Raw genomic sequence first — 7,893 nt, 5'->3', positions numbered from 1 at the left:
AAACTGGGTTCGATTCGTGGGAACGCGTGAAGTTCGCAAGCTAGCAAAAGTGACTGCTGTTATCGCTTTCTCTCAACTAGTGTGTGTTATGAAGGTTGATTCATTAGACGCCGCTGATTCCGAATTCGATTAGAATATTATGGCTCGTAGGCCTAACACGGCTAAGCTTGGTTGGTGAAGGCACGTAAACTTAGTTTGCTCAAAACTAAGCGCAACTAATTGTTTGCTGCTTACAGAATAACTTCTAAGTTGTAATTAAACGCGAATACACGCAAGTCAGTATTAGAATTACTATTCCTATCATAAAATGGTATATTTTATTTAATTATTTCTAATAGCTTTTCCTTGACGCCGCAGTGGCGCTGTCAGCGCAAGACGCTATCCGCAAACGCAAAGCCCTATTCTAAAACTCCTCACTCTTGCGTGCCCCAACGCTAACACCCGCAAAGCTCTTTGGGGCCCCAAACTATTAGGGTCTCTATTCTAAAGCTCTCTATTAATAAATAAATAAATAAATAAATAAATAAATAAATAAATAAATAAGACACAGCGATATGTCAAAAGCGCGGAAGGACGCGAGATCATGTATTTAGAACAGCGTGATTGCGTGCGCCTAGTGTAACGTAGCTACTGGTGCTTATACGGTGGAAAGTACGCTTACCTTTCAGCGTCAAACGGGTTCTGGGGAAGTACCGATAAGCGACTTGCCCATTGTTGCTCATGCTGTGTTTGTAGCCGGTGCACATTGCGACGTCCGCAGCCGCGGTAGACGCGAGCTCGACGCATGTTTTCTGTTGTTGTAATTTTATTGCGACAGCAATTAGACCGACACTCCAGGCAAATTTTCGCTTTCGTCGTCGCCGTGACGTTCCGTATCGAGTCCAAAAGCCATATGAAGGAGCGACCCACGCACTGTGGGGGCGAGAAAAAGCACGCAACAGTGAGCCGAAAGGATGGCAGCTTGATGGACATTATCACGTGCTCATGTGATCAAACGCGCGCTTCGGAAGGGGAGCGCGCGTCTTCTCCTCCAGCGCCGTAGCTGCGAATGACTGCGCGTGGCTGATGCTTACGCGGCCCGTGTGCCGTATGTAATTGTTCGTTATCATTGGTGGGTGCAATGTTAAAAGGGCGAGCAATGGCTGCTAGCTTCATGCGCGCTGTCTTCCTTCCCGGGCTGTCTTTCCGCGCCCCCAGAGTATACGTTGCAGATCGCGTAGGCTAAGTTAAGAGACAGGGGTAATTGGAGATCGCTGACAGAGGCCGTCCTGCAGTGGACATGAAAGTTGGCGGAGGATGATGATGATGATGATGATGATGATGAATCTAGTTTTATGAGTCGCGGTGAATCGCGCGGCTACACGAACCGTGCGCGGACACATACACACCACGCGATCCCAGGTAAAGTAAGCAAATAAAGCATCCCCTATTTTTATAACAATAGATGTTTCTAACAGCAGACGTTTCGAACAGCAGCGCAGGCTTCCTGAATGCCAAATTACATATCTAAAAAAAGAAAGGAAAAGTGTTGGGCCAATAAGCTCAGTGGTTTTTGAGCCATATGGACGTACCTTAGAGTAATTTTCCTGCGTTTTTCTTTCTTTTTTTTTTTTTTGTTGACAACTTTCCAGCTGTTGTTACAGTCGCCTATATCAACAGTCGCGCACAATGTTTCTTATACTGTGAATTCTCAACGCATATATTTTTATTTCTTTTTAGAAGTACGATGAAGACGGAATACAAAATATCGTGTACTTAAGTTTAGGCACACTTTAACGAGCCACAGGTAGTCAAAGTTAATGCGGAATCGATCCGTTCATACGCCGTCTATCGGCCACAGTCATGCTTTCGTACCGTAAGCTAAGCAATATTTATAAAAAGTCTGGATCAGATTGAGATATCTTGCAAAAACCTGAGCGAGCCCTGTTATATTCTACTGAAATGCCGGAATTATTCTGACACAGAAACACTTTAAATAATTTATTTCAGCTTGTTCCGCAGCCATCTGTCGTACTGGGTTACATCTTGAGGCCAATTACTTATCGTTCATAAATTCATCCAGTTATAAAACTTCAAAGGAGGGCTGCCCGCTTTATGACTTCCTCACATTAGATTACAATGCGAACACAACGCCGCTCGTTCAACAAATAAATGTCGTACCTTTTCCCTCATTATTAAATTTTAAAATCTTGCAATGGTTAATAATAGCATCGTTATCAACTAGCCACTCTCTGCGACCAGCTTTACCAAATCAGGATGCTATACATGCAGTGCTCTATAAAGAAATTTTTCTTGTTGCAAAGGTCCGCAATGTTTGTGGTAAACGGATAATTTCAAGTGGAGGAGTGGTCGAGTGGAATGTTACACCCACAAAAGCTAAACATGCAACTAAATTTCAGAGATAATTAAAACTGTATCTTCGTAGCCTTCTTTCCCATGTTTAATATTACATTCGCCGCTTGCTTTTTTTCTGGTGCAGTTTCCTTTACTTGTTCAATTACACCGTTTGCATTTGAAGATTCTTTGAATTGTATTCCATACTTTATGTGATTAAAAGTGGTTATTGTTGCTTAGTGTGTTAAGTACTTGTGTCTGTGCTAGCTGTATTGCTTTGCTTCCTCAATATAAGTTTGTTATGGATTCCAAGTAGCCTCGAGCTAGGGGCGCATATGCATTTATTCGCATGTTTTACTATGCACTGTATGTAAGAAATAAACTTGAATTCAATTGAGTAAATGTTTCCGCCCTAGTGAAATATAATAAACTATGATAGCTGGAATACAACCGGTCATTATACTTAAACATTGCGAATACAACGGGCCAATACTTGAACTATTACTGGAGACAACTCTGCGATTACAACAGTCTAGAGGAGGAGGAGAAATATTTATTAAAAAGAAAGGACAAGCAGGTGTCTTTCTGCTTGTGCGGGAGGCGCCCTTAGTCCAGGGCTCCTGCGTGTTGCATATGGGTCGCAAGCCCCAAGGGTAGCGTTGGCCTGGCGGCCTGAGGCACAGCTGGAAGCATCCGAAGGTCCGGGCAAAGGATGAGTCGACTGCTAACAGAACAACTTGTTTATTATAGCATCGCAAAAGAGCGGCCGGTCAGGTCGACCGAAGTGGAGAGACGGGAGAGCACGTTACTCGACGGAAGAAATCGGAGCCTCTCTCGGCGTCCGTGGGCTGCTGCTTTTATACTCTCGGAGTCGAGGGCAAGAAGGAACGGCTTGCGAGAGGCGCACGTGACGGCGCCGCGCGGACACGTTGAGACTAGAAGGTGACGCATCCGCCGGGCCGGCGCCGGTCAGACCTCCTCGCTTCACAGTTGGGGAGCTCCTCTCCCCGGCTGCCGCGCTTTGACAAGCGTGGGCACCAGCATGCACACACACACACACGCACACATGAATACACGTGGCATTGAAACATGCCTGGACGCGCATGGCAGGAGGCGTTGCGGCAGCGCTGAACGGGCCAAAATGTCCGCTGCTTTGAACGAAGCCCCGGCGTCCGTTGCATCCGCGCCGGCTATACCGCGCGTCGTAGGCGAAACGTAACATGCGGCTCTTGCTGTCTCCCGGGCTCGCCGCACCAGTTGCTGCTGGTTACGAGGGTCCGAACTAGTCAGCACGGCCTCCCACTGTTCGGGTGTGGGGTTGGGTATTTGCGGGGCTGCCTTCACGTTGGGGCACGCCCATGTGGTGTGATATAGGGAGGCGTAATCATTACAAAGGGGACATTTGTATGAATATAGTGTAGGGTGTATTGCGTGTAGTCTGCTTAAATGGGGGTATGTGTTGGTTTGTAGTTGTCGCCATGTTACGGCGTCTTCACGTGAGAGGGTCTTGTGTGGAGGCGGGTATTGTCGTCTGTTCAACCGGTGGTGTTGTAGTATGGCGTTGTATTGTAAAGGTACGGGCTCCATGGATGCGGTCATATCCCTCTCTTGTGGCGCCCGGGAGGCATGAGCTCGGGCTACAGCGTGCGCACGCTGATTTCCACGGAGGGACTCGTGTCCTGGAGTCCACACTATTTCAACGTCCGGGAATTGGGAGGCTTGTTTGAGGAGTCGGTGGGCGATTGAAGATATTCTGCCTCTCGCGTAGCTACGGCAAGCTGCCTGGGAGTCAGTAATAATTGTGACGTACTCGTTGGTCGGACTAGAGGTGATGGCCAAGGCGATGGCTGTCTCCTCTGCTACGAGGGCGCTGGCAGTGCGGACCGTCATCGAGACCACCTCTTGTAGGTTATAGTCGACAACGCTGGCCGTCATGGCTGCTTTTTGGGGGTACTGCGCGGCATCTGTGAACAGTGTGGTGGGGAGACTGCCATATTTTGTCTGTAGAGTTTTTGCGCGAGCTTGGCGACGATCGGCATGATGTTCCGGGTGCATGCTTCTGGGGATAGCGGCTACCTTGATGTGTTCCCGGAAGTTGGGGGCCAGATGGATTGTTTGTTCGTGGCCTTTGCCGTGTGTGGGGTAGCCTAGGCGCGCTAGGACTGTTCTTCCTGTTGGTGTGAGGGCTAGTCGTTCTCGTTGGCTTGTGAGGTGGGCGTCTATAATTTCTCTTATAGTATTATGGACTCCTAGGGCTTCAAGCTTGAGTGTCGCTGTTCCCGGTGGTAGGCCGAGCGCTTGCTTGTAGGCTTTCCGAAGAAGTACGTCTAATTGATCTAGCTCCTTGGAAGTGAGGGGCAAGTACGGGGCAGCGTAGGCAATGCGGCTGATTATCAGGGCCTGGACGAGCTGTATTATGTCGTCTTCTTTCAGTCCGTATTGTTTGGTGGTGATACGGCTGACCATTCGCATGATTTGGAAGGTGGTCTGCTTGAGACGTTGGATGGTGTATGCGCCTCCGCCGTCCTGTTGTATGTGGAGTCCGAGAATGCGGACGCGGTTTACTGTGGGTATTTCTTTGTCGTCGAGGGTGAGTGTGATGTGGGGTAATTCATTGAGTTTTCTTCGTGATTGCTTTCGAACGACTAATAGTTCTGACTTCTCGGGGGAGCACCGGAGACCACTTGTTTTTGCATATTGCTGGACGACGTCGGTCGCTTGTTGAAGGGCGTCTTGTTTCTCTCCTTCGGAACCAGTGGTGGTCCAGTTAGTGATGTCATCGGCGTATATTGCATGCCTGATTCCTGGTATTGCGTTGAGTTTGTCAGGTAATTTCATTGAAAATACTGAAAAGGGTGGGTGATAGAACAGCACCTTGTGGGGTTCCTTTGCTGCGAGTAGGTAACGTCGGGGTTCTGAGTGAGCCAATGCCTATTGTGGCCGTGCGGTTGCTTAGAAAGGCGCGTATATAATTGTAAGTATTACGACCACACTTCGTGAGGCTTAGGTTTGTAAGGATGGTATGGTGAGCCACATTGTCGAAAGCGCCTTTGAGATCGAGTGCTAAAATCGCTCCGGTGTTGTGCGGTGAGATGTGTTCAAGGACTTGTTCTTTCAGCTGAAGAAGGATGCCGTGGGTAGAAAGGTGGGGCCGGAATCCGAACATTGTTTCGGGAAAGAGGTCGCTGGATTTTAGGTAAGGTTGAAGCCGGTTCAGAATGACATGTTCCAGAAGCTTGCCTAGGCATGAAGTCAGCGAGATTAGTCTCATATTTTCTAAGCTGGAGAGCTTGCCTGGCTTCGGAATGAGTATGATGTCCGCGTGCTTCCAGTCTGCTGGTAGCGTACCCGCTTCCCAGTGATGATTAAAGAGGTCAGTAAGAGATTGAATGGTGCCATCATCCAGATTGCGCAGGAGCTTGTTATTTATTTTGTCCTTGCCTGGGGTGGTGTTTCGTGTGAGTGCACGGAGTGCTTGTTGCACCTCAGTGATAGTGATCGGCTTGTCGAGGTCGTAATTGTCGCTCCCGCTGTAGGTTGGAGGTTGTCCTTGTGCGGGTTCGAAATCGCCTATGTACCGCGCCCGCAACTCCTCCAGGATTTCGTCATCAGAACCCGGATGGTTGTGGAGGATACGTTGAATTGTTTGCTGGCTAATTGCCTTGCTTTGTGTGGGGTCAAGAAGATGGCGTAGCAGCGACCATGTTTTGGCCCTGCTAAGATTACCCTGCAACTTGTTGCATAGTTGTCGCCAGTTGTGACGGGTGAGCTCTCCAGCATAACATTCCGCGGTTGCCGTGAGTTTCGCTATACGTAGTTTCAATTTACGATTATGTTTTTGGCGCTTCCATCTCCTAACAAGGCCTCGACGTGCTTCCCAGAGGTGAAGAAGGTGCGGGTCTACGGCCGGTATGTCTGTGGTGAGTGTGATCTGTTTTGAATGTCTGGCTACGTCTTGTTGGAGCTCTCGTACCCACTGCTCGAGATCCGTAATACCGGTTGAGGAGTCATCCGCTCGCTCTTTGCGAAAAGCTGTCCAATCTGTGAGTGTTGTCTTTTTTATCGGGTGGCGTGCATGCGTAACGTTCAATGTGGTGGCAAGTATGCAGTGGTCACTGCCCAGAGTTTCCTCCGTGTTGTGCCAGGCAGCTTGCTGTATCCCTTTAGTGAGGGTGAGGACAGGGCATGTATCTCGGGAGACGCTGTTTCCTAGACGTGTGGGGTATGCGGGGTCTGTGAGGGTGGTGAGACGGTGCTGCTGTATCGTGTACTGGAGTGCAGTGCCTTTTGATGTGGCTGTCGTGTAGCCCCATGCCTGGTGAGCCGCGTTGAAGTCGCCTACAATCAGCAGACTATTATTTTTGGCTATGCCAATCGGTTTAGTCATCAAGTAGTCGAACTTGGCCTGCTTCTGCTTGGGTGGGCTGTATATATTCAGTATGAAAAGGCTCTTTCGGCCTCGTTGGAGTGGCAGGATCTCAATTAGGTTATGATCGACATCATTGCCGTCTATTGTGTGTTGTGTGGTGGTGAGCGTTTTAGATGTAAGTGTGGCCACGCGGCTTTCAGGCGTGGTGGTATGTGTGTTGTAGCCAGTTTGAGTTGGGTGTGTGCCTGTTTCCTGTAGTGCGATTACGCTTGGTGTCGTTTTGGCGTTACTTATGTACTGCCTCAGTGACCCTTGCTTGCGTTTGTAGCTGCGACAATTCCATTGCCAGATTATGAGTGGGTTTTCGTTCCTGTGGTTGTTTTTGCTATTCGTCCTGGCTGACGGGTGGATCGGCAGGGTGTCCCTGCTCTACTTCCTGTTGTACTAGCGTTCTAACTTTCTTGCGTCGCTGATCTTTTGCGAGCCGTGTTTCTTCAATAACACTTGCCAGTTTCTGGATGCTTTGTTGCATTGCTAGGAGCTGCCGTTGCAGTACATCAACTTTCTCCTCGACTTGTGCGATTTCTGTTGGTTTTGCTGATTCCGCGAGAATCATCAGTTCAGAACGTTCCGAAGATGATGGCATTGAGGGTGGGGTTATTGGTGTGGAATGCTGAGTGGCAGTACGAGTGGCGTATAGTTCTGCAATCTGCGTGCGAAGTTTGTTGTTTTCTTCATGAAGGCGTTTGTTTTCTTCTCTGATGGCCTTTAGCTCAGCTGGAATTTGCAGTTGAACATCAGTATTGTTTATGGGTGAAGAATTGTGTGGGGTGGGTGCTGTGTGTAGACGCGATGACAGGGTGTTGTCTTGGTGGGCTGTGTGACAGGGGAAAAGCCGTGCTGACCAGCTCACCGCTTGTGATCCCGGTACAGCAGGTCCGCTGAGGTTCCGGGTCCCTCCTTGTTGGTTCCGCGAGCAGGAGCGAGACCTGGAGCGGGAACGCCTCCGATGCTGGTTTGTACGTGACCGAGACTTCGACCGTGAGTAGTCCCGGCGGCTGGTTCTTTGGGATGCTGAAGATGCCTTCTTCAGTCGATCAGGGCACTCCTTGGAAGCCGTAGGATGAGGCCCCTGGCATAAGGCGCACCGGGGGTGACAGGGATGGTCCTGAGCGGAGTTCCGTGTACCA

This window comes from Dermacentor andersoni, chromosome 1 (assembly GCF_023375885.2).
Source record: "Dermacentor andersoni chromosome 1, qqDerAnde1_hic_scaffold, whole genome shotgun sequence".
Classification (NCBI taxonomy): domain Eukaryota; kingdom Metazoa; phylum Arthropoda; class Arachnida; order Ixodida; family Ixodidae; genus Dermacentor; species Dermacentor andersoni.
Note: the sequence above shows the minus strand (reverse complement) of the source record.